Source organism: Bos taurus, chromosome 22 (genome assembly GCF_002263795.3).
Source record: "Bos taurus isolate L1 Dominette 01449 registration number 42190680 breed Hereford chromosome 22, ARS-UCD2.0, whole genome shotgun sequence".
In the NCBI taxonomy this organism is placed as follows: domain Eukaryota; kingdom Metazoa; phylum Chordata; class Mammalia; order Artiodactyla; family Bovidae; genus Bos; species Bos taurus.
This window is the reverse complement of record NC_037349.1, coordinates 47,763,620-47,790,260: the sequence shown is the minus strand read 5'-3', so window position 1 is coordinate 47,790,260 and position 26,641 is coordinate 47,763,620. Positions and strand designations below refer to the sequence as shown.

The 26,641-nt window shown below is 55.6% G+C and overlaps 1 protein-coding gene and 1 non-coding gene across 8 annotated transcripts in view; one reads left to right on the top strand and one right to left on the bottom strand.

Annotated features, from left to right (window-relative positions):
* Positions 1-441: 441 nt before the first annotated feature.
* TRNAG-UCC (transfer RNA glycine (anticodon UCC)) lies at positions 442-514 on the bottom strand. The gene has a single exon. It is a non-coding gene; the product is annotated as a tRNA-Gly (tRNA).
* A 9,196-nt stretch (positions 515-9,710) lies between these two features.
* The window catches only part of PRKCD (protein kinase C delta), a 34,352-nt gene continuing 17,421 nt past the window's right edge, over positions 9,711-26,641 (top strand). For 4 of the 7 annotated variants that reach the window (XM_024982481.2, XM_024982480.2, XM_024982479.2 and 1 more), the window contains exons 1-3: positions 9,711-9,938; positions 13,380-13,492; positions 22,753-22,864. The gene's annotated coding sequence lies outside the window, so the exon portion shown is untranslated. 7 annotated transcript variants of the gene reach the window in all.

Genomic DNA, 26,641 nt, shown 5'->3' with positions numbered 1-26,641 from the left:
GGGCTCTGTTGGAGTCTGTGCTGGTTACCTAGGCAAGTTACTTGGCCTCTTGGGACCTTAGTCTCCCATCTATACGATGGGAAGTTAAAGGGGAGTTAGATGAGATGGTTGTATTAAGCTTCTAAGAGCCTTAGGTTTTACATATATATTATATATATATTTACTTGTTTAAGATGGTAAAGAATCTGCCCACAGTGTGGGAGACTCGGGCTTGATCCCTGGGTTGGGAAGATCCCCTGGAGTAGGAAACGGCAACCCACTCCAGCATACTTGCCTGGAGAATTCTGTGGACAGAGAAGCCTGGCAGGCTACAGTCCATGGGGTCACAGAGAGTTGGACATGACTCAGCAACTAACACTTTCATTTTAATTTATTTATTTGGCTGCACTGGGTCTTAGTTGTGGCATGTGGGAACTTTTAGTTGTGGCATATGGGATCTAGTTCCCTGACCAGGGATTGAACCTGGGCCCCCTGCATTGGAAGTGCAGACTCTTAGCCACTGGACCACCAGGGAAGTCCCAGAGCCTTAGGTTTTATGCAGAGGACTTCAGGCCGTGTAAGCTTCCCCTCCCATCCCTAAACACATCCTGTTAATATTAAACCATATAACAAAAATAGTAGTAATCTATTGGGAGCTCACTCTGACCTAAGCCCTGTGCTAGACCTCCTCTGTCTACATTCCCTGAGTCTCTGAGGGGTATTAACAACCCCAATGAGAGATAAGGAAGATGAAACCAGAGAGGGGAGATGACTTGCCCAAGGTCACACTGCAAGAAACCAGCCCCCAGTGGCCAGGAGACTCCTGGTCTCAGACTTAGGCCTCCTGAGCTCAGCCACTGCCTTCTAAAACCATCTATAAGGATAGGCCCTTTTCAGGAGGCTCAGGCTCAGGGGCCTGGGCTGCACCGTGGACTGGAACCCCACAGGCACATGGAAGGGAAGAGGGAACCCTGAAGGGCAGTCACCCAAGAATGTGGCCTCTCACATCTGGCATCTGGGCCAGGCAGAGAAAAACAGGTGCCCAGCCCCCCAAATCATGCTGAACTCCATCCCTTCCTCTGGTGGGAATACTGGCCAAAGTCCCGGTTGCCATCTGGGCTCAGCCAGGCCAGACAAAACAGCTGCCCTTGTTCCAGTTTCGTGAGAAACTGTCCTGAATCTGCCCCTCTCAGAACCAACTGGAGGGCAGCAGAGCTGTCTCCCACCACAGCATCCAGCCTTTGTCTAGGGAAGGGGCAGGAATCTTTTCATAGGACATATGGACAGGCAAGGCCTTGGACTGCTGCCTCCTTCTCTTCCAACAACCCTGGCCTTGTGTGGCCTTGGCCAGGGATGCCCCAGAGCCTCAGTTTTCTCATCTGTGGGATGGGCTCAGAATGCTTAGTCTATCTGCTGCTGCTGCTGCTAAGTCGCTTCAGTCATGTCCGACTCTGTGCGACCCCATAGACGGCAGCCCACCAGGCTCCCCCGTCCCTGGGATTCTCCAGGCAAGAACACTGGAGTGGGTTGCCATTTCCTCCTCCAATGCATGAAAGTGAAAAGTGAAAGTGAAGTCGCTCAGTCGTGTCCGACTCTTAGCGACCCCATGGACTTCGGCCTACCAGGCTCCTCCATCCATGGGATTTTCCAGGCAAGAGTACTGGAGTGGGTTAGTCTATCTAGGTGGAGGCAATTAGACAGCAATCAGGGGACTCGCCATGGTGCCTGAGTGAGGCTCCTGGCCAAGGGATAAAGAGAGGAAAGTATCAGGACAGAACGGTAGGACTGTGGGAACCTGTCCACACTCCCAGCAGGTCCTCCTGTGGACCTGAGGAGTGGGGAGAGATGGGACAGGGAAGCCTGTGGCCTCCTCCTTACCCTCACTGGGTCAGTTAACCCTCACGGCCACTGAGAGCTGGAGCTCTTAACATCCTCATCATGTTTCAGAGACGCTGAGCCACCTGCCCAGCTGTAACACAAGCAGAGAAGGCTGAGCTCGGAGGGGAACCCAGAAACCTGTGGCCCAGGTTTAACTACCAGACGCCCCTGCGTCTGAAGCCACCAGATCTTCCTCCTGAAGTTGAAAGTCTAGTTCATCTTCTTTGCAAGGCTCCCAAGCAGGGTCCTCAGATCTCCCTGTGATCCGAGGCCCCCGTTCCAGTGCCCACCTGGGGCAACTTGGTGCACCTGCATACAGCTAGCCTGAGTCTTCATGTCCCCGTCTTCCTGTCTAGAGTGAGGGTGTAAAGGGTCCCACATGGTCTGAACCTGAGGGTTTAAATTATGTATCCCAGCCTTTGACCCAAATGTCACCCCCATCCGGAAATTTCAGCCTTCTTTTGGAACTCCTCCTTCTATTGCCACGGGATGACCGCCTGGTGCCCACAGACCCTGAGGGGCTGGCCTGGGAACCGGCTGTGTTTCTAGCCCCAATGGCTCACCATCCTGCTGTCCAAGGCCTGCCTAATAGCCTGGCCACCTGCCTAGCCACTGTGGCCAAGATGGCCTCAGCCTGTGCCTACAGAAGGCTACAGGCAGAGGCAAGGCCAAGGCATGTGAAAGTGGTAGGGTGGGCAAGTAGCCTAAAGGTGAGACTTAGCTCCCTGGGGAAGCTCCTCCTTGCCAACCTGTCTCTTTCCACTGCAGGCTGCTGGACATTGACAAGGATGCATATGTGTGCCTAGGGAGCTCAGAGCCTAGGGAGACAGACGTGAACAGCTCAGCTGTCTGGGTCCAGTGCTGGGCACAGGTCTAGACCCTCTGCAACCAACATTTCAATCCATCCTCAGAGCAGCCTCATGGGCTCCGGATTTTACAAATGAGGAAACTGAGGCTCAGAGATGGCTGACACTTGCTCAAGGTCATACAGCCAGTTAGTGTGGAAGCAGCATGTGAGTTCTTCCTACTGTGGAGCCTCTGTACATGTGGTCAGTGCCCCAGGAAAGACCCTGGACCGTGCCAGTAGTGGGATGGAGGTGAGGGCAGAGCTCATAGGAAGCAGAGGCCCTCCTCAGTTAGAGACAGGAATCTAGAGGAGGACCTTTTGCATGGGGTCTTGTTAGATGGTTAAGAGCTTAATGGAATGGCATTTTAAGAGCAAAGCACAACCTGAGCAGTGGCCTTGAGGAGAAGTGGGGGGCGGGGGGTCGGGGCAGTGAGTTGGCAGGGCTGTCCTGGCGCCTCAGTGCCTCTCAGATTCCTGGAGGAGTCAGAATGGAAGGTGCTGGCTGTGCAGGCACCTTGCTCAGGCTCTGCTGGTCCAACTGGCCTAACCACTTCTCTCCAGGCACTGCTCATTGCCCCTGCTTACAGCCTTGCCAAGCGTTGTTGGCAATCCCTGGGTGAAGCTTGGTCAGGAGCCTGGGATCCCTCATCCTGGTACCAAGGTAAAATGAACAAGGGGTCTTGAGCCCCAGACTGCTCTGCCACCACCACACAGCCACCTTCTCCAGGAAGCCTGCCCTGATTGTGCTTTCCAGTAAGACAATTTTTAAGATGCAATGACAGTGTGGACTGTAGGTCTGTCTGAGGAGATGAAATTATCAGTGCAATAACGACAGATTTCTACTTATCTCTGTAAACTTGTCTTTGTTTTCCTTGACGTGCTCTATTTTTCATCAGAACAGCCGATGTGTGTCATTCATTTCTCTTCTAGGTTTCTGTGACTCTCCGTCCCTGTTTGGCATCCCCCATCCAGCCCTCTGTCCTCCCAGCCAGGGCGCTGGTTCAGGTGCCTTGGACAACACTCTCGCCCAGGCTCTCGGTTACGCCATCCATGAAATGGGCGTGCCCGAGCCTCTGACTCCGGGACCGCGCCAGCAGCTAAGGGCGAGAGGGCGCCGCCGCGGCCCAGAAGGCGGCGCCACTCCAGCCTCCAGGCGCCGGCCCGATCCGGGAATAGAGCCGGGTCTCTTATAGCCGGGCCTGAGTCATGTGACGGGGCGGACACCTCTGCCCGCGGCTGAGAAAGGCCTCCTGGGGGCCCGGCGGGGCGGGGCCCGGTGCGCGGTAGACACATCTGCGGGAGCGTGTGCGCGGCAGCCGCTGCTGCGGGCGAAACTGTTGGGGTGGGGTCGGGGTGTGCCTGGTGGTCGCTCTGCACCTTGTCAGCTTAGGGCCGCTCCTACCCGCGGTCCCTGTTTCCCAACCGCCAAACCGGGCTTGGTGAGCTGCCCGCTGCGGAGGGAGACTGAGGCAGGTGAGCAAGCCAGGGAGCTGATGGAGCCCGCGGCCCTTCACGCCCTGTGGGTGACGGAGCCCCCTACCACCCCCGACTCCTCAAGTGTCAGAGCCTACAGTGAGACCTGGCAGATCTTAGCAGCCGGGGGTACTGCTGTGTGCGGGTGAGAGGTAGGGGTGGTGCTGGAAACTGGGAGTTCCTCTGGGTCTCCTTGCCAGGGAATATCTATTACTTTGTGACTGCCCCTGACAACAACACCCACCCATGCCCCTTTGGTGGGCAGAGGGGTAGAGGAGGCGGAAGAGCAGACCCGGAAGAGCAGGGGTTGTGCGGTGGTCAGAGCAGGACCGGGGTAGTCCAGGGGCTCCTTACCCTGTAAGAACCCTAGGAAAGCTCTGTGCCCTGAACTCCCAGAAAGCACCTTCCCCTTGTCTACTCCAAGTATTTCTGAAGTTCCACCCAAACACTGATGTATTGAGGACAGGAGCTGTGAACCATTAGCTGGCCTCACTAACTCTTTCCCAGTTAACACCAGTATGGATTGAGCTCTGCTCCCAGAGTACCCCACAAGCTTGATCTTGTCCATCTTCTCAGCCACCTACCAGGCCAGTATTACTGTTATCGTGCCCATTCCACAGTTGAGAAAGCTGAGGCACAGTTAAGACATAGGGTGTAAACTTGGCCTCTCCAGGCCCCTAATCTGGCACTTCCTGCCGTTTGGTACTACCCTCAAAGCCTCTGCCCTTACTACCCAGTGTCTGAGGCAGAAATCCAGGCCCACGATCATTTCAGTGACCTGAGGCACTGCTACATGTTGGACTATGTTCCAAGTGCCCTTCTCGCTTGCGCTAGACCCAGCAGGATCCATCCAGGTTCTGCCATCCCTAGGAGTTGCGGAGGAGCACCATCTCTGCTAGCCTGGCCTTTTTAACCCTGAAACATGAGCCCCACTCTCCCTTGGCCAGCCTAGTGCTCTGGGTGTGATGGGGGTGGTGCTGGCAGCCAAAGCCTCAGGGAGAGGGATGGTGATAGAGAAGCAGTAACAGGCTAAATCAAGGACCAACTCTTGGCAGGGCTCAAGTGAGGGACCCCTTCCTCCCGGCTCAGGTGGACAGTCCGCCCCCAGAGATTGAGGGATGTCCAGGTCCTTTCCACGTTGCTTGGTTGAGTCCTGGACTTCCTGTGGAGGGGTCTGCGGGCCTCCAGGGTTCGTGGCCTCTGTGGCGTAATGGTTGCAGGGGTCAGGCTGCCCCTCCTCTGGTCTGACCCTCCGGGAGCCTTTATGGGGACAGAGTGGATGCTGGGGGTGGGAGTCTGGTGGCTGGCTGCTCAGTGCTGCCTCTGATGGGCCCGTTTCCTTGGCTGCAAACCTGGAGAGGGAAGAAGGGAAAGTACCACTTCTGGGTGGCTGCTGTGGACCCAGCCAAGCTTAGGGATTTATGCCCCATGTCATGACAGGCTATCGAGGACTCTTCCAAGGCTGACAGCCTGTGACTTGGCAAATTGACCTTACCTGTGCCATGGCCAAGGTGAGCTGAGCCTCACCAGGTGTCCACCCTGGCTGAGGCTCCACGCACATCATCTCACACAACACTTAGCCTCCAAAGTAGTGGTTTGTCATCAGCCCATTTCACAGGTGAGAACTTAGGATCAGAGAGGTGTGGTCACCTGCTCAGAGTCATACAGTTAGCATGTGACACAGCCCAGGCTTGCTCCCAAGCCTCAGCAGGTCCTACTAAGGTCAGTACCATTCAGTTGTGGGGGCATAAAAGCAAGATCATCTGGACCGTGCCCTTGCACATCCAGTGTGGCACCAGAGGGCAACTCCAACATGCAGAGCCACTCCAGCCCAGCTTGGCCTGGATTCCCTGTGTCCTAGATCCCAGCGCCTGTCTCTAGATGGGAGCCCACCTGCATCCCGTCTCTGCTTTGACCACAGTGTGACCTGCACAGCCTTAGCCCCTCCACCTTCTCTGAGGACATCTTGCCTTCCCTTGGCATCTCCAGGGGAGAAAGGTTGGCTGAGGCCAGTGTATGCTTGCAGCCCCTGAGTTCCTGAGTCTGCATAATCCTGAGGGCAAGGAAAGTGCTTCCTGATGTCTACTTTATAAATCCTTGTTCCTATAACGCTAACCCTGCTCTAAAGTAGTGGTTCTCAACAAAGGGTGGTTTTGCCCCCTAGGGGTCATTTGACTGTATCTGGAGACATTTTTTTTTATGTTATTTTATTGAAGGATAGTTGATTTACAATGTTGTGTTAATTTCTGCTGTGCAGCGAAGTGACTCAGTTTATATATATGTATATATATATATACACATGTATGTATGTATATTCTTTTTCATATTCTTTTCCATCATGGTTTATCACAGGACATTGAATATAGTTCCCTGTGCTATATACCTTGTTGTTTATCCATCCTGTATATAATACTTTGCACCTGCTAATCCCAAACTCCCAATCCATCCTTCCCTCATCTCCCTTCCCCCTCAGCAACCACAAATCTGTTCTCTATGTCTGTGAATCTGTTTCTCTTTTGTAGATAGGTTCATTTTTGCCATATTTTAGATTTCCTTGTGTAAATGGTATCATATGGTATTTATTTTTCTCTTTCTGACTCACTTCACTTAGTGTGATAATCTCTAGGTCCATCTCCATGTTGCTGCTGTGGTATTATTTCATTTTTTTTTTATGGCTGAGTAGTACTCCATATGTGGGTTTCCCTGGTGGCTCAGTGGTAAAGGACCTGCCTGCCAGTGCAAGACACGTGGGTTCGATCCCTGGGTCGGGAAGTTTCCCTGGAGAAGGAAATGGTAACCCACTCCAGTATTCTTGCCTGGGAAATCCCATGGACAGAAGAGCTGGGCTGGCTACAGTCCTTGGGGTCGCCAAAGAGTTGGACATGACTTAGCAACTAAGCAGCAATGATATTCCATAAGTACCACATCTTCTTTGTCCCTTCATCTGTTGACTGACAGGTTGTTTCCATGTCTTGGCTATTTTGAATAGTACTGCTCTGAACATAGGGATGCGTGTGTCTTTTCACATTATAGTTTTATCTGGGTATATGCCCAGGAGTGGGATTGCTTGGTCATATAGCAACTTTATTTCATTTTTAGTTTAGCTTTTTTTTTTTTTTTTTTGAGGAACCTCCATACTGTTTTCCATAGTGGCTGCACCAATTTACATTTCCACCAACAGTGTAGGAGGGTTCCCTTTTTTGGAGACATTTTTAGTGGGTAGAGGCCAGGGATGCTGCTAAACATCCTCCAGTGCAGAGAACAGCCCCCACAGCAAAGAATGATCTGACCCAAAGGTTAGCATCACTGAGACTGAGAACCCCTGATGTAAAACATGGACTTTGGAGCCTGGCAGACCTCGGTTTGAATCTCACTTCTGCCATTTACTAGCTGTGTCTTCTTGGGCAAGTGGATTTGAGACTCAGTTTACTCATCACCAAAAGTGGCACTAATAGTGGCCTTCACTGTGAAGGGTCTTAAGGTCTGATCAGGTTGCCCAGATCCAGTACCCAGCACAGGACCTGTCACTGGGGCAGCTCTGTCAATGATGGCCATTATTCTTCTTTTCCATTTTCCAAGGTGAACCTCAGGGTGTGGGAGCAAAGGCCTGGTGGCTGGACCTAGTAATCTCCAAGTGGTGGCCCTCATTGCCCTCCTTCCAGTGGTCCCTGGCACCAGCCGGGCCTATTGTTGACAAAGAGGGAGAGGCTCAGCTGGCCACTGTGGACCTGGAGGGAGGAGCCAGAGAGGAAACTTGATTCCAGGTGAGCAAAAGTCACCTGAAACTCATCTTGCTCACGCTTTCTTCAGCTCAAGCCCAACTAAGCCATGGGGTGGGGGTGGGGACTAGGACACAGAACACACTAATGAATAGAGTCCTTTAGCTCAAGGAAGTCCCATGGATTCACAGCTGGACATCAGGGAGGAGTAGCATTTGAATGGACACAACCAAGACAGGTAGAGATTTGGGAGTGGGTGGGAAATGACATTTAGGCCCAGGGAACAGTGTGTACAAAAATTGGTTGTAGGCAGTAAGGCATAAGATTTCTTCCCTAAATGATGGTCCAGTGTGACCTGAAGGGTCCATCTTGGTGGACAGAGCCAACCCCAGTGGGGTAAGGGACAGGCATCAGAGTTGGGAACTTAGACATTAAGCAGTTTTCAAACTAGGTCTTCTTTGTGGAATGTAGGGTAGCACGCATCCCCATCCCACCATGTGTGGGAAAAATCATTGTATCAATAGTATTCTTCTTTCCAGCTCAGACACACCCCTGCCACACACACACACACAGTTTCAGATTCCCATCTTGGCCAGGGCTCTGCATCCCTGGAGGTGTCATTAGACAACCCCTCCCCCGCCATCCCCACAGCCCTGTAACCCAGAAGGTCTGGACCCTTCTTCCCACCCATCTTCCCCAACCTAGGGTCCTCCCACCTGAGCAACATGGCAGCTCTTCTGGCCCTATCCAGCCCTTCTCTTCTCCTCAGCCACTATATCCCATCCATTTCCTCCACAAGCCCATTCCATTCTAATAGCTGCCAGCACTCGCTCCTTGAGAAGACTAATGTCCTGGCCATGGCCTGTTTTGGCCATGGGCCCCTTGATCAGCTCAGGCCTCCTCGGGGATTGTCTCCCATTTTCATCCCTTATGCCTCAGCTGGAAAGAGCTGTCCAGACTGTCCGCATGACCTCTAGGTGGTCCCCCAGGAGGATAGGTCTGGAACTGGAACCCTCTTCTTTTCCTCTGGAAACTGACATTTCTTTGGAGTATGGAATTGTTATGGAATGGTTTTCTGATACTTGGGGCAAAGGAATGGATTCCCTGGGCCTTTCTCTCTCTCCAGACTTGAAGCCCAGAGGGTACTCAGTGAATGAATGAATGAGTTATGCCAGATAATCAAGTTCTAAGTCTAGAAAGGAAGCTCAGGAGCCTCCCAGAGGCGATGGGGAACTCTGAAAAGCAGGGGCAAGGGGGAGGAATATTCATGGATCAGGGTAGGAGTCGCTCTTAGAATCGCTTGACCAGCACCCGTGGACCGACTAGAGCCTCCCGCCCTGGAGTCTTCCCATTCGTCTCCGGGCACAGATCCGGGACTAGCCGGCCTGGCGGCGGGCACCGAGCCCGGCTGCGTCCGCACTCCAGCCAACAGGAAGAGAAAGAGCGAAGGCCCGGCGAGGAGGGCCAGCTGGCGGGCAGGGAGTCCCGGGCGCCAGCGCTGGGAACTGGGGAACCCCCGCCGTCGCCTCCCGGGCTCCGTGTGCGGGGCGTAGGGTGGGGAAAGGGCCCCCGGGGCCTCCGCGCCCTCAGTAAAATGAGGCCCCTTCTGAGGGCCCGTTCGTGCCCTAAGTGGGGCGAGGGGTGCTCGGGCCGGCGGAGAGGCCCAGACACTGAGGGGCGGGCCTGGGGAAGCCGAGCTGCTGGACCCCCGGGGGTGGCCGGCGTAGGCGGGGCCTCGGAGGGGCGGGCCCAGGGCGGGGGCGGGCCGAGACTGGGGCCGGCACCTGGGTGAGGTCGCGCCGCCCCGCCCCCTTGCACTTCCGTGTGCCGCTGCGCGGGAGCGGGAGGCGGCGGACCTGGGATCTCTTGAGCGACCCCCGGCGTTCGCCCGCCGCGCCGAGGCCCGGGTGGTAACTCACCGGCCGCCGGGCCCGTCCGGGTCTGGCGCGCACCGACCCCTTCTCCGCGAGCGCTCCCGGGAGCCGCGCCGCGAGCCGGACCCCAGCCACCGCGACCCCTGGCGCCTGGCCCTGCGCCCGGAGGTGAGTGCGTGCCGGGCCGTAAGATCGGGCCGTAGGATCAGGCTGCCCCGAGGGCGCGCCGCTCCTCCCTTCCCCTCCCCGCTCCGGTTCCCGTTTCCGAAACTAAGAAACTGAGCTGCGGCCGGCGAAAGTCCCGCCGAGCTCCGAGACCCGCCGGTGCCTCCGTAACCCTGTCGGTCAGTCTGGCCCTTTGTCCAGCGGTGGAGGCCGAGGGGCTCTCATCCGTCTGCTCTCGGCCCCTCTCTACTCGTGTCTCCAACGCCTCTGAGGGTCCTCTCATCTGTTCCAAATTTCTCGAGCTCTCTGTCCGTCCGTCCGTCCCCACTCCTTCAGTGTTCCCCGCCCGCCTCTCCCTGGTCCCCATCTGTCTGCCCTTTGCCCTCCTGGCTCCCCATCACCCCATCCGACCCTGCCTCCGGCCACCCTCTAGATCCTGTCCTGTGGGAGCTGCGCCCCTGGCCCACGCTCGCCGCCCCTGCCTGTCCGCCGCCTCTCTTTTTTTTACCACGGGGCTGAAACCAGGCTATCCACTGGGCCTCGCCTCCCGCCCCTGGGACCCTGCCCGGCCCAGCCGCCGCGGCGCCTCCTCTTCGCTTGCTCTCTTCTTTCAGTCTCTGTGTCTTTCTCCCCATCTGTCTCCGGGCTGGGCGTGGCTCCAGTCTCCACCATCCCCCCCATGCCATTCCCTGCTCCCCCTCCTCTGGTGGTCCCTTCCCAATCCAGATGCTTCCCCTGTAGGGGCCCAGCCAGGAGAGGGGAAGGGGTGGAGGAGAAGAGAGGTCAGGCGATAGAATTGCCCCACTTCCCCAACTCCTCTGTTTGTCCTTGTCAGGGAGGGGAGAGCCCACTGAGCCCCCCACTTGAACCCGGTGAGAAGGATTTGGAGTGAGTAGATTTGGAGTAGTGACATTCCTTTCTCTTCTGGCCCCTACACTATGCGCCTGGACCTTGTCTTCTTGTGCTCAGTTGCCTGTACCTATCACGTAGGTATGTTGTATATCTGTGTCTCCTTGTGTATTGTTTGCCCCCAGGTCTGGGACTTGCCCCTGTGTGTCCTTTTAAACATGTGTGACTTGCCTGTGTGTATGTGTGTATGTTTGTTTGGGTGTCCTGAAGCTCTTTGTGCTCTTTGCAGCTATGTATGGACTGGTTTTTGTCACCAGACTCCCCTCTATGTGTTGGGATGTGTGCCCATGTGCCTGGAGGGTCCTGTGTTGCACACTGGGTACGTCATAGTGACCCACATACAGCCATCAGTGTTGGTGTCAGCCCCCCAGGCTCGTGTGTGTGTGTGTGCACGCGCACGCACTTACATGTTCTCTGCACTGAGCTGCTGTGACCAGGCTGACCTGGTCACTGAGGGAGGTGACTGGTCCCTTGGGTTTCCTCGTTCCTGCTGTGGACTGAGCTGGGGTGTGGTGGACAAGCCAATAGAGGGCAGTTGTACTTGTGTGTGTGTGTGCGTGAGAGAGAGAGATGTGGAGGTGTTTGGACAGTTGTATTTGGCTGTAGGGTGGTAGGAGGGATCTGGCGTGTGACAGGAGTTTGGCTGGGGGCGAGGCTAAGCGAATGGCTGGTGGGAGACTCACACTGTGACTCTATGAAATTGTGCGGATGTGTGCTTGGGGAGTCACTGTGATTGTGGGGAACCGAGAGTGCTTGGGCGTGGGTGTCATAGCAGAAGGAGGTGCAACAAGGTGTATGTTGCCTGTGCCCTGGGGTGGCAGTGCTGAGAGGGAAGGTAAGAGCCCTTGTGTGTGCGCGCGCACGTGTGTATGTACATGTGGGAGGTCATGAGGTTGTGGATGTGCATGTGACACACTCAAGCCCAGCGCTGGCTCCTGGGAAGATGGGGAAAACCCTCCATCTCTCACCTTCCTCCACTCTCTCAAGTTCACAGACACCCTAAGTCACAGTGTTGTGAGCAAGACCTTGGGCTTGACCCAAGAAAGATTTAAGCTTAAATACTCACTGTGCCTTTTAAGAACAAGAGCTGGGAACTAGGCCTCTCTAAGGCGGTTTCCTTATTTATCTGCAGAGTGGACAAAGTTGTGAGGACCAGAGGTCCTCCAGCCTTGGTCCATAGTGAAAGCTCAGCAGATGCTAAGTCTTGTTTGGTGAACACTTACCTGCCCTCAAATGTTGTCATCATCATCATTGTTGTTGTTTAGTCACTAAGTCATGTCCGACTCTTGCGACCCCATAGACTGTAGCCCTCCAGTCTCCTCTGTCCATGGGATTTCCCAAGCAAGAAAAATGGAGTGGGTTGCCATTTCCTTCTCCAGGGGAATCTCCCCCCACCCAGGGATTGAACCTGTGTCTCCTGCATTAGCAGGTCGATTCTTTAAAACTGAGCCGCCAGGGAAGCCCCTCCGAACTGTATGGTCCCCATTCTCCTGGGAGCTGGAGCTGCTAAAAGCCCAGATAGCCCCAACCCAACTTCCTGCCTGTGATGTAGCTCTTGCCCCCTCCCATCCGCTTGGAGGGAAGAGACCCTACCTGCATCCAGCCCTGTTGAGGCCAGCCCACATGATACCCTCCACCAGTCTCAGCAGCAGAAATGGTGCTGGTGGAGGTGATTTGGAGTTGTGACCGCAGGGCACTGACACCGTTTAGCTGGCACAGCTAATTGGAGTTTAAAATTAGAAATAACTTGAAGTGCAGACAAAAAGATAAAACTCGAGGGTGCCTCGGTCCCAAGGGAGTGGTGATGGGGGTCTTCAGTGGGAGGAGGGGCTCACATCTGGGAAAGAGAATCTTCTGTGGAGACCTGGACTGGCCTGCAGAGAAAGTGCTTAGACCTTTCAGCCAGGAGACCTGGGGTATCCTGCTGCCTTTGCTGTTACTTCCTTCTAGGATCTCCCTGGGCCTCTGTTTTTAAAGCTGTATAATGGGCACAACAGTAGTGAGAGAATCACCTGAACTAGAAGGTACAAAACAAAGAATGAAGAAGTGTCATTATTCGTTTGGCACTCCAGTGAGTTCAGTACAGCAGCTGGCACACCACATCACTGGAACCTCACAACCACTTGAGACATTGCCCCACTTCAGAGATGAGACAAACTGAGGCTCAGAGGAATTGCCCCAGGCCATAAAGCAGTGGTCCCTGATTGAACCGTAGGCCTCCAATGCCACAGGGCAGGCTCTTGAAGATGAGAGGACTGGGGACAGCTTTTTTGCTGTGTCTGTAACCCGGAAATGCTCCAAGGGCTAAGACATAGTCTTCCGACCCCTAGCATGGAGTAGACACATAGCCGGTGCCCTGGAAAAGATGACCCCAATACCCCACTTCACAGAAGAGACAGCCAGGCCCAAAGAGGCCAAGGTCTCAGAACCAGACGAGGCTGACCCAGGCCTGTGTTGGCCATGCTGGGGCTGACAGATGGGGAAAGCCTGTTTGGTGGTGCCTACCGGCTCAGCTGTTTTCTCTTGCTCTTGCAGATCTGCCGGGGACTGGCCCAGGTGAGGGCACAGGCCTACTTCTGGTGGTGCTTGTGTGGCAGTGGTGGCCGCGGCAGCCAGGACTAGAGGCTGCGGGGATCTGGGAGCCTCAGGTAAGACTGGGTCCTTTTAGGCAGGTGGACAGATGGACAGTGTACAGGGATGGCCTTCCACTTTGGGCTTCTCCCCTTCTGCCCTGGCCCTGGAGTCGGTATGGGGTTGTGGAGGTGGGCGGTGGCGTGCACACAGAGTCCTTAGTCTGTGTGTGGGGTCTGGGTGCCCAGGGAGGGTAGCAGTTCACTCTGGCCCTGAGAGCTCCCTGCTGTGAAGTGGCTTCTGACCCAGGGAAGGCTTTGGCCTTGAAGCTCAGAGACCGGGGGCCACCGGTGATTGGGTGCCAGGAGTGGTGACACTGCTGGCCAGGCAGGGAGGAGGCGTTGTTTGAGCCAGAGTGAGAGCGGATGTATCCGCTTTCCATGGTCCCTTTCTCTGCCTCAGGCCGTCCTCATCGTCACACAGGGAAACTGAGGTTTGCCCTGGGCCTTCTAGGGGTTGGACACAAGGTCTCCCAGCTCCTGGCACAACCAAACTCTCTTCCACATCCCCAGTTCACCCTGGCCTTTCTGGGGCCAGAGGAGAGCCCTGAAGTCCCCGTCTGCAGCCCCCAGATTCAGGGTGCGCTGGAACTCTCTGTGGAATGCCGGGAAGGCTGTACTCTATCAGGTGCCTTATAAAGCTCAAAGTTCCCTCCTTTGGGTCACACTTGCCCCCTTCCACCTGCATTACAGTACAGAAGTGAAAGTTACCCTTTGGGTGTCCAGAGTCCAGTGAACAGGATCCTTGGGGGCACTGGGGGCTGCTGAGGGTGGCAAAGATGTTCTTTCCTTCAAAGAGTCCTCCCAGATCAACCCCTCAGTCCCACCCCCTTGGCTCTGGCACCTACAGATCTTGAGGGTGAAAAGACGGTGGGGGCTGGGGTCCCCCTTGGAGGGAGGGCAGGACATCAGGGCCGTGGCTCCTGGAGTGGGAGTGGGGGCTAAACAAGGGCAGGGTCTATGCTGGGTCTTCTGTTTATTCAACCTTTCCTCAAACTTGGTGGGAAGGGAGTGACGTGTCCTTGGTTGGCTGGGGAACTCTGCTATGTGAGGTCAGGGGGCCATTCCCGCCCACCACTGAGCCTCATTCCCTAAGAAGTCCAATTAATTAACCTTGAAGCCAGCCTACTTTCTGCTCTCAGAGGTCACCTACCTCACTAGCATAGGCATATAAACACACACAGGGATACAGAGGCTGAGCTGCACTCTGCCCCCATACCCGCAAACCCGCGAGTGCCTGCACACGCACCACACATGCGCACACATGAACACAGGTGTTCACATGCACTCACTGGCAGGCACGCTCAAACACGCACACAGACGCTCACCCGCTCACCCAGTCATCCGTGCACTCAGACGCCTGCCCACACATACCACACTGTGCCCATTCTGGGTCAGAAAGGGGTGGGGGCGGCGGTCCTTGGTCAGCGTCACAGCTCAGCCTGAATCTGGCACTGAAGGTGAGGTTTGAGGTGTAACTGTGACCACAGGCACTCCAGGGGACAGCGCCACCCTTGGAGGTGAGCTTTGCCCAGACGTTTACCAGTTATCCCGCCTGGGCCAGGCCCCCAGGCTGACCGGGCTTGACGTTGCGGGGGGAGGGGGGATGAGTGCGGGGGAGGAGCCATGTCAGCTGTGCCGTTTGTGGCTGCTGCCACAGAGGAGGAAGTGGGCTGTCTGTGGTCATGGGCCCAAGGTGCTCACAGGCGGGTGGGCGATTCTATCAGCTTGTCTGTGCCCTGCAGTGTCCACGCCTGGTACAGGCAGAGTTGCTGGGCCCCGGGGACTGGGAGGCAGGCAGGGGACTTCTCCCGGGGCAGTCTGTGCACTTTCCAAGGCCCGGGCCCAAGGAGAAACCGTCTGAGGTGTTTCCGGAGGCCCACTTCCTCTGGGCTGCCCAGGAAGTGGTTTTAAAGTGGGACTGACCAGCTCTCCATCTGCGGCTCGCTCCGCCCCAGCCTGGCCCCCGAGGAGAACAGTGTCTGGACAGTGGGTTAGGTCGACCGATCGGGCTTTCCTCGGCCACGGCTGGCCAGCCCAGGATGGAGACTCAAGGAGGGGAATGGGGGTGCTGAGGCCACAGAGTCCCCCGCAGCCACCATGACCCCAGCTCCTCCTTTCCTCCAAGCTGTAAGCCGAGGCTCAGAGCACAAGCTCTGGCAGGAAGGGCACCTTGTGTGTGAGAGATGCTGGGCTGCATCTCTGGGATTAGGCAGCCCTAAGCACTATATGAATGGACCTGGGCAAGTGGCTTTGACTCCCAGTGACTCAGTGTCCCCCTCTGACACCTCAGACCACAACGGCATCCACCTTTACTGGGTTGTGCTGGAAACAACAGATGATATATGCAAAGTAGCCAGCACTGTGCCTGGCACGCTGTTCATGTTTAAGGAGTAGCAGTGGTTTAGTCGCCAAGTTGTGTCCGGTTCTTTGCACCTCCACGGATGGTAGCCCGCCAGGCTCCTCTGTCCATGGGATTTCCCAGGCAAGAATACTGGAGTGGGTTGTCATTTCCTTCTCCATGAAGAAGTAGAAACTGTAGTTATATAAAGCATGCAGCTCCCGGTTCGTGGTAACTGTTTGAAGAACAGCAAGTGGTACTGATGATGGGATTATTATCGGCTGATGGCCTGGGCACAGGCCCAGTATCACAGGGCCAAGTGGCTGCGGAGCCTGACTGAGAAGCCACCGATTCTGCCTCCAGTGGTAACGCTGCAGGATGGGGAGGGTTCTGTTGTTTCAATCTGTTCTGGGTCCTCCTAGGAGAAGAACTCCAGGGTGGAGCAGCTGTGCCCACTCAACGGCCCAGCCCTCTCCTGCTCTTCTCCCCCTCACTCCCTTTCAAAAGGAGAAAAACAGATCTCCTGACAAATGGATGCAGGGAAGGGAAAGGCAGGCACAGCTGCCTGCTGCCCCCACAGGCCTCCCCCAGACCTCTCCCCTGCTCTGGCCCCCTGCGGGACATGGGGCTTGGAAAAGCTGAGGCTGCTGGTGTGGGAGTGGCTGCTGAGCCCTGCTGCCAGCCTATCTCCACTTGGGACTCTTGAAGTCGGTCTTTGGTCTGGGGAAGGAGGCGGACATGGGGACTGATGGAGCCTGGAGGGGTGGGGAGAGCTGGAGATCCCCTCACACACATTCATGCACACATCCTCACCAGGTGGCAGCTGGTGGCAGGACCCTGCCTGTCCCAGGGACACGCAGAAGGTCAGCCCTGTGAAGGGGTTGCTGAGCTTCGGCTTTCGCTAGTGAGTGGTAAGGGGCTGGGGGCCTCAAGTGTTGAGTGGTAATGATGACATTGCAGTAGGCAGAGGTCAGAAGCCTGGAGGGTGGAGAAGGGCAGGGGCCTGGGCTGGGAGTGTAAGTAAGGGTCTCCTGAAGGTTTAGGAGCAAGACTTCTGCAGGCGTCGACAGATCTGACTTCAAATCCTTGCTTGATATTTACTGGCTGTGTACTGAAGCCAGGGACTAGGCTGCTTGAAGGCTCAGTCATCCCATCTGTGAAATGGGCAGATCCAGGAGTGTGCATCAGAGACCTGAATGATGAGAAAGAGCCAGTGTGTGTTTTGGGAGAGGAGCAGGAAGACGAAACAGTGAGTTCGGAGGCTCCTGAGCAGAAAGGAATGTGGATGTTTAGGGGACCAAAAGTGGCTTGCCGGGGTTGGGGCTGAGGAGCAGGGTGGGGTATGGCCAGGAGCTCAGGGAAAGGGGCCTGGGAAAACTGGGCCTTAAACAAGGCGTGACAAGATCTGCTGCACGATCTTAGGAGATCTCTCTAGTCACTGCGGCAGAGGGACCTTGGAGGTTAGAGCAGAGGTTGGAGGGCAGTGAGCAGGCTGGTGCAGGCCTGGGGAAGGCGATGGTGCTGGGATGGGGTGGTGACGGAGAGAAGAGAGGACTTCAGGACAGATAGGAGGCAAAAGTGATAGCCTTGCTGTAGGGGGAGGAAGGGGAGGGTGGAAACGACCCCCAGGTGTCTGACCTGAGTGCTGTTGCTGCTAGGAGACCAGGGCACTTGTATGGGGAAGGTGTTTGGACGTATTTGAGCACCTCCAGATGGTGGAGTTGGGGATATTACAGTTCAGGAGGGTCTGGGCTGAAAGCGGAAACTCGAGACGTAGCACGTAAAGCCGGGACTGAGGGGAGGAGAGAGTTCAGCAGGCCTTTGGTGGGCAAGTCCAAGAGGCCCTGGTTATAGGACTGGGATGCCTGTCCCTTGAAGGTCCCTGCCAAGGTGCCCATGAGGGCAGGCTTGTGGTGGCTGAGCCACTGTTTTCACAACAGCCCCGGAAGCTTTGGATCATGTCTGTGGCTGTGTTGGGTAAACAGGTGCACTGGAGTAGCCAGTCGCCAAGGCCTGGGGCTGGAACAGGACAGGCCAAGGTCCCTGTCCGCTAGGGGCAGGCTGTTGGGGCTGGGATGCGGGGGTCGGGGAGACAGGAGGAGAATTGCAGGGTCGTTCAGTGTCAGAGCTGGAGAAAGCTGAGAGGTGTCCATTGTCAAGACAGGGGACTGAGGTCCTGAGAGACAGTAGCTAGCCTGGGGTCTGCTAGTGGACTCAGCTACCTTTGCCCAGCCTGGGCTCTTCTCAGAGCAGCAGAGCAGGGGATCATGGGGCTGTGTGGCTCTAGAGAACCCCTTTCCCCACTGATCCAAGGAAGTTTGGAGGCCCCTGTGACTATAGGACAGCTGGAAAGGGGCGGTGGGGCAAGGACCTGGTGCGAGGATGACAGGCCTGACAAGGATGCCACCACAGCTCTCACACTCAGCACCGCCTCCCGGGCAGGCCACGATCACGCCCTTCACAGACAGTGCCAGAGCGCCTGGACCAAGGTCACAGGGCGCCCAGGGCAGACATGGCCTGAACTAGACTTGCCAGCCTAACCCAGCCCACACCCAGCCCCTGCTCTCCACTTCTTCTGTTCAGTGCCTGCCATGGGATGGCACACCGCAGTCCTGCCTCCCTCCAGCTTGCTCCCCATCACTAAAGTGGGGAGGCATCCTCGGGGCCCTGCTTGCCTCCTGGTGCTCTGCTGTGCTTAGTCGCTCAGTTGTGTCCAACTCTTTAGGACCCCATGGACTGCAGCCACCAGGCTCCTCTATCTGTGGAATTCTCCAGGCAAGAATACTGGAGTGGGTTGCCATGCCCTTCTCCAGGGGATCTTCCCAACCCAGGGATGGGACTCAGGTCTCCCACATTGCAGGCGGATTCTTTACCATCTGAGCCACCAGGGAAGAGATGGAGGCAAAAGCCTTAGATGGCCATCTCTCCTTCTGAACACAAAGGCTACTGTCGACAACCAGGAAAACCACAGGGACTCTAGGAAGAGGTGCACTGAGAGAGGGCTGGGGAGTGGTCTCTGGGGGCTGGCAGAGCAGCCATTCCCTCCATCTAGCACTGGCCCTTGTCTCCCTCAAAGCCAGACACGCAGTTCTGGGGCTGGAAACAGAGGTCTCCTCTCTGTCGCTCTGGGGACCACCCCATTGAGTTCATGGTTTTGGGTGAATTACCCACTATCTCCTTGTCAGTTTCTTCCCAGTGAGTCTGGAGGTCCTGAATGGGGTGCCTGCACAGCTGCTCCACCTACACAGGAGCACCGGCCCTTCTGTGCACCAGGCCTGTATCTGCACCTGTGACCCCCAGCCTGTTCCCATCCTCCAAGGACCTCCCCTCTTAGAAGGAGGAAGGCTACCCAGGGAGGAGCCTGACCGGCCCACTCCTTCCTCTGTGCACTTTGGACTTCGCCCGGGGCGGGAGGGACTTTCTCCACCTCCCTCAGTGGGGGAAACCCAGCCCGCCTGACATCCAGGCCCTTCCCTCCCCTGTCCCCTGCCACTGGGCCCCAGCGGCTGCAGCAGAAAAAGCCACGTTGGGACTTTCTGGTGGCGGCCCCTCGTCAGGCACATGTGGGTCCTTCCCGGCTTGTGAGTTGATCTCTGCCTGCCTGGAGCGTCTCCGTTCCGGTGTGTACCTTGTGTGTATGCAGATCTCTCTGTGCTGTTGAATGAGGGTGTGAATGTCCCGTGTGATCTGTGTGGGCCTGGTGTCTGTCAACACGTGAGAGCCGCTGCAGGGGGTGTGTTTCTCAGTGTTTGTGCTACTCAGTTGTCATAGGAGTGTGTGAGGGCCTATGGTTACAGCTGTGCCCGTGTAAGGGTGAGGGTGTGTTCACTGCAAGCAGGGCTCCCCACATGTAACGCTGTGTTTGCTTTGGTGGGTGTGCCCATGTGTGCACATGTGACGTTATTCCGAGAAAGGCCCAGACGTACCCCCCAGCCCGGCTCCTCACAGAGGCCCCCTTGTTCTCAGTCTGGCTGTGAAGGGGCTCTTGTTCCTCCCTCAGGGGTACCTGGGGCCCTCCCTCTGGCTGAACCCAGGGCCTCCCCAATCCTAGGGCCAGCTGAGTGATTCAGGCCCATACCACCCAGGTGCTATGCGCCATACATGCCGGCAGGGGTGAGTATGAGCCAGTACCAGCCAGTGTCCCAAGACCTGCCCCTCTAACCCTTCCATACCCTCTGGCTAGGTGGCCCTGTGTCACACTGGGCATCTTCCCTGTTGAGGCCCTTCCTGACGTCCTCCCACCAACAGGCCCCTTTGGCCCCCGTTCCACCCCAGCCCCTCTCACTGCCCGAGCGGTGGTCATGTCCTTCTCTATAATGACATGCTTGTTTGCATGTCCTCTGTCAGGCTGTCCCATGGGCCTGGTGTGTCTTGTCACTGTGGTGCCCACTGGCTGGGTCTGAGGAGGGCTGAGGGTGACCTGGGGCCAGGCTGGGTGTTGGAGCCCTAGAGCCAGCACGCAATCATGTGCAGAATCTTGTGTCCCTAGGCACGGGTGTTCCTGCGGGGGAAAGCCAGGTCTTTCATTGGTTCTGAGGGAATGACAATGGCAAAAAATTGAGTTGTGCTGCCCCAGCTTCTCCTCTGATTCTTGTCCGAGGGCTGGGTTGACCTGCAGTGGAGGTGTTTAGTGTCCCCAGGACAGTCAGATGTGTGGCTGGAGCTGGGAAGGCTGAGCTCCAGGCAGACGCCCAAGTCCTCCGCTGAGTGTGATCCCAGACACCTACCCGGGGAACCTGCCAGGGCCTGTGAGGTGGAGGAGCTGCTGACCTCCTGGAAAGCGGGGAAGAAAGGACTGGACTTCAGAGCGATCTTTAAGGATATGTAGGAATTCAGGGGGACATTCTGGCTGAGGAAAACAGTGTGTGCAAAAGCACAGGGGAGCTTCAGATGGAGGCACGTGTTCACAGAGTGGCCAGGGGGTAAGATTTGAGGTGGTGAGCAGGCCAGGGCCAGGCTGAGAGGCGGGCCTTCTCCAGGAGGTTCCAAGCTGTGAGAATGGAACAGGGAGGGACCGGGAGTGGTGACAGTCAGGAAGGGTCACTGGGGAAGAGGAGGACAGTCCACAGTGATTGGAGTCTCAGCTGGGGGATAAGGTGCTAGTCCTGACCTGGAGTGGGGGGAACATGTCTCCTGCTCTGGGCCTTGCCCATGACCTGGGACCATGGCTGGTCCTCCTCCCAGGATGTGGGGGCTGGGGACACGGGCACAAGGGGAAGGCCCTTGGAAGATCTTTGCTAGCCCTTCCCTCCCCCGCCTCCTTTTCTTGCTGAGCCCATTTCCTGGGTTGTGAAACCCCTGTAGCCTCTTTAACTTGCTTCCGTCTGGGAAGGCCATCTGGGGAAGCCAGCCTCCCAGCTGAACTGCTGCCTGCCCGCCTGCCTGCCTGCCTGCCTGCCCTGCCTGGCAGCTTCTGCCACGCCCAGCCCCCTCACCCTGTTGTAACCCTACTGGGGCAAACCCTGCTCCCTGCTGCCATCACACTGTCTCTCTCGTTCCTTCCCTTCCATTACCTGGGCTTCCTGGGTCCTCCTCCCTCCGGTCACCCCTCGGGACTGATGTGGCCTGGACTTTGCGCTCCCCTCAGGCAGGATTTGCAACCCCAGAGGTCCTAGGCCAACACTGCCCCACTTTGCTTTGCTGCTGCCACCACCCGCCTTGACTGTCAGCAGGTGGTGCCTTTTGTGGGTAGGTGGCAGGGGCCGCCCCGAGCTGGGCAGGTGTGTGTTGGGAGGGAGGGTGGCATGGGAAGGGAGTATTCCTTACTCCTCAGGGGTCCATTCAAGGGAGCCAGAGCCTAGGCTCACCAGAGCCTCATCTGATCCTGCTCACCCTTGCTTTGCTTGACCTCAGCCTGCCTCCTCTTGTTCCCCTGGCTGACTTGGAGAGGGACTCTCCCTTTATGTTCTCACACTATCCCCCAAAAGTCTGCCGAGGCCTCTCTTCTCGGGCTCTGCTTTGGCCCTCGGTCCAGCAGGCACCCCCCTGTGGCCTGTGAAGCAGAACCAAATGCCAGGGAAGGACTAGGGTGGAAGGGAACCAGCTGAATCTAGAGACCAGAGAACCTTAATGACAGGACCCCGTCCTCAGTTTCCCCATGTGTATAAAGAGGAGATGGACAGGTCAGTTTCTGAAGGCCCAGCTCTTGGGAGGTATTTTGGCTTGATGGGTTTTATTTTTTACCTCTAACAAAATGGTTACACGTGATTGTTGTAGAAAAAGGAGAAAGCTCATCCTTGTTCCTGAGAATGCCCCTCGGGCTGTGTTCCTATTTGCCCCCTTTACTTACTGGAACACACTCACCCTCACACACACACACAGGAAATGTATAATGTACACGACCGTCCTCCGTGCACCAGTAACTTCGGCTGGTGTAGTCACTCTGGTCACCTTGAGGTCGGCCTTGCCTACTGCCCCTGACTGGCTAGGAGCAGGTTTCCACCTCCCTGGAGGAGGCAGGCTGCCTGCTCTGGCCTGGCCCGGTACCACCTTTCCTTACCTGTGGGCTGTAGTCTAGGGCAGGGTGGGGAGTAGGGCCAGCAAGCCCTCATCCCCTGAGGCTGGGATCCAGTTAGGTCTTCCCCAGGTTTTGAGAACTGGAGTCTGGCCCAAGTGTCTGGGGTGGGAGAAGTAGTAGCAGTTCAGGAGTCTGTACCCACCTTCTTTGTACAGTAGTAGGGGGCTCCCCAAGGTAAGGCCTGGAGGGGGTTGGGTGGTCAAGCATAGGAGACTTACCTTCTGGTCCCCTCACCCCCTCCTTGTTTTCTCTACCCTCACGGATGTGTTCCTGTACACTGCTCCCAGCACATTTATCTGTCTCTACCTTTGTCCCCTCTTGCCCTTCATCTCCTCTTCCTGACATGGCAGGCCAGGAAGAACGTAGGCTGCAACATCAGATAGGCCTGGATTCAGATCCTTCTTTTTTTTTTTTTTTCAGATCCTTCTTCTAGCACTTATTAGCAGTGTGATCTTGGGCAAATCACTTAGCCTCTCTGAGCCTGTTTCTTCATCAGCAAATTACGCACCTCTGGGATCTACACAAGGATAAAGTGAGTTAATTCCATTAGAAGCTTAATCTGTTGTGTGTTGGCCTCAGAGAAGGATGAATTTTTTTTCTAATTCTAATTTATCTTTTTTTTAGATCTTTTTAAAAAAATTCTTAATTGGAGGATAATTGCTTTACAGTGTTGTATTGGTTTCTGCCGTACATCAACATCAATCAGCCATGCATATGTCCCCTCCCTCTTGAACCCTCCCTCCCATCCCATCCCATCCCATCCCAGGCCACCCCTCTTGGTTGTCACAGAGCACCAGGTTGAGCTCCCTGTGTTATATACCGAATTCCCACTGGCTATCTACTTTACACATGGTACTGCGTATGTTTCAACGCTACTCTCTCCATTCGTCCCTCTGTCCTTTCCCCACTGTGTCCACAAGTCTGTTCTCTGTGTCTGTGTCTCTATTGCTGCCGTGCAAATAGGCTCATCAGTACCATTTTTCTAGATTACGTATATATGCGTTAGTACACGATATTTGTTTTTCTCTTTCTGAATTACACTCTGTTTTACAGGCTCTGGGTTCATCCACCTCCCTAGATCTGACTCAGATTCATTCCTTCTTATGGCCGAGTACTATTCCATTGTATATATGTAAACAACTTCTTTATCCATTCATCTGCTGATGGACGTCTAGTTGCTTCCACATCCTGACTGTTGTAAATAGTGCTGCAGTGAACACTGTGGTACATGTGTCTTTTAGAATGGTTTTCTCAGGATACGTGCCCAGTAGTGAGGTTGTTGGGTCACATGGTAGTTTTATTCCTAGTTTTTAAAGAAATCTCCATATTGTTTTCCATAATGATTTTATCAGTTTATATTCCCACCAACAGTATAAGAGGGTTCCCTTTTCTCCACACCCTGCCCAGCATTTATCGTTTGTAGATTTTTTGATGACGGCTTTTCTGACCAGTGTGGGGTGATACCTCATTGTAGTTTTGATTTGCGTTCCTCTAATAATACGTGATATTGAGCATTTTTTCATGTGTTTATTAGCCATCTGTATAGAAGGATGATCTTTTTTTTTTTTTTATAAGTGAGGGCGCTGATTCACACCCAGGCCCTTTGACTCCAAGTCCAGTGCTCTCTGCTTCATAGGGTTGCCTCTATTGTGGGCTAGAGAAGCAGAAGAGTAGAGACAGGTGGTCGGGAAGGGTCTGGCTGGCTTCGGCTGGCTCCAAGGAGCTAGTCCCCATGGAGGCCTATGTGGAGTCCAACCCCTGCTGCCTACGGGGGCCTGCAGAGCAGGGATGAGGTTGAGCCAGCGGCCTTCCTTTGGGGCCTGTGGACCTAAGCCAATTTGCATGAGGGCTATAAATAGTTGGCTCACCTTGTTTTTGTGCCATCACTCCACCCCCTGGCCTTCCCACCGGTGTTGAGAGGCTTTGCAAGGTAGGTGAGTGACTCTGGCTCCGCTGTGCAGGGAGACCCGGTGTGCCAGGGCCCAAGACCTCTCTTAGGGTCTCATGGCGAGATCGATGGAAGATGACGTCCGCTTACAGTGTCTTTCTTCCTCTGGGGATCCACACAGTGCAGTTGGGGTGGAGATGGTGTTGGGAACCTGGCTGGGGCCCGTGCTCTAGTTTTAGTCCTAGGTAGTTGGGGCTAGGTGACCTCACCCTGGGTTACTGCCAGGTAGCCCCAGGGCAGCCCGTGGTCCTCTTCTTCATGACACTGCGGTCGGACTGTGCAGGTTTGGGGCCAGGACAGGGCCCACTGTGGTTGTGGTTTTCCCTCCGGTGGCTTCTAACTGACTGCAAGCACCAGCTGTTCTGAGTGCTGCAGAGCCGGAGGGCAGACTGATGACTCTGTCTCTGCCATGGTCCTGTGGACGGCTGGCTCCTGCTCGGTGACCCAGAGCCCATGGGCCACCTGGACTGGGCCCTGAGGGGAGATGGGGATGGGGGCGGGGGATGAGGAGCCAGCCTGCAGGTGCTGAGCCCGTTGGCCACTTCAGGATAAGCAGCTCTGTTCCTGGAGACTTGAGTTTTCCTCTCTGAGAGGTAGGGTCAGTTATCTCCAGGCTACTAGGAGCCTGGAGACCTGGATGTGGTGATATTAGTGTACTTTGTAAGCTATGAAGGATGGTGCACAGAGGAAGGAGGGATGCTATTAGCAAGAAGGGGTGATGGTGGCAAGAGGCCCCCATCTGAGTCTTGTGGCGTTGCTGTTGGCTGTACAAGTTCTCGTCAGTGCAGCAGCCCTCCAGCAAGGCACTGTGCCTCATCTGGGGGATGAGGATGACCGAGACTTGGGCCCCTCTGCCAGGATGGTTTATCCTGTTGGGAAGCCTGAGGCTGAGCCATGTGTGCTGAGGGTCAGGCCCTGGAATGTGGTTGCAGACATGAGGCAAGTGTGTGCTGCGTAGGGGTCATGCTGATCCTTCCGGAACCCCAGACCACACAGGGTGACAGGATGAGTTCAATAGCCTTTTGCTTAGAAATTTGAGACCCTCACCCAGGCTCCGACATGCACTCCCAGCCAGGCCTGTGCAGCTCACTGTCCAGTGCAACACTGTGTACCCACCGCCTGTCACGCACTCACACATCCTCACAGGCACACACATCTCCATGGCCATGGAGTCACACCCGCATGTACGCCCCCGCCTTCCCCTAACACCAGCTTGCATACTCATGCCTGCTTGGGGCCCAGGGAGGAGGCGGCAGCAGCCCACAGATGGCTTTCCCTCCCTGCCTGCTGAGAGGTCAGTGCGGCTGGTCTCAGACGTGAGCTCACACACCCACGCTCACTCCTTCTAAGTAGGAGCCAGGCCCGGGCAAGGGACATGGTGGAGTCTGTGCTGCCTGGTCCCTCTTCTATATTCTAGTGGCTGGCTTCAGAGGACTGGCTGGACCATTGGGCTGGGCTGCAGGCTGAGGTCAGTGTTTCCTGTGAGCTCATCTGGGCTTGGAACTCCCAGCAGGCCTGGCTCCTGCTCTGCAGCCATGTGGAGGAGCTAGGGGAGACATCCCAGGGCCAAGGTGGTGTCTTAATCTGCCTCTGTGCCATCTGATGTTCAGGATGGAGCAAGGCTGTGTATATGTAGATATACATGAGTGAGCATTCCTGCAGCCATGGTGGTGGAGCTCTCCCCTATGGACCCTGGACCCAGAGCCAGTGTCTGGGCAGGTGTATGAGTGTGCACCTGTGGCTTGCACAGCTGAGCATCCTCCACGATGACAAGCCAAAAGACCCTCAGGGTCACCTGTCATGACCATTGATTTGAGGAACTGTGAGGAATGGGGGTGTGTGGGGCCAACATGTGTGGTATAAGAAGCAAATTCAGCATTATGTTTAATATTAAAATAGTTTTATATTTGGGAAAAAGTTAACTTAAGAGTGCAGGCAACTTTCCAGGTAGGCAAGAGGCACCAAGGGGCTCGGGTTCAGAAGTGTCAGGCATACCGATCTGGGTGGGGCTTTTTACTACCCTGGTTCCAGATGAAATGGGGACTTAATTAGTAGACTCTCAGCTTTAGGTTCTGCTTCATCCTCAGGATTTCAGTTTCCTGTGGGAAAAGTGGGGGTAATCATCTTGACCCTGGTTGTCTACTTGGGTGCCGTGCTCAGTCGCTAAGTCATGTTGGACTCTTTGCGACTCCATGGTCTGTAGCTCACCAGGCTCCCCTGTCCATGGGATTTCCCAGGCAAGAATACTGGAGTAGGTTGTCATTTCCTTCTCTAGGGGATTTTTCTGACCCAGGGATCGAATTTGTGTTTCCTGCATTATAGGTAGATTCTTTACCACTGAGCCATCAGGGAAGCCCTGTC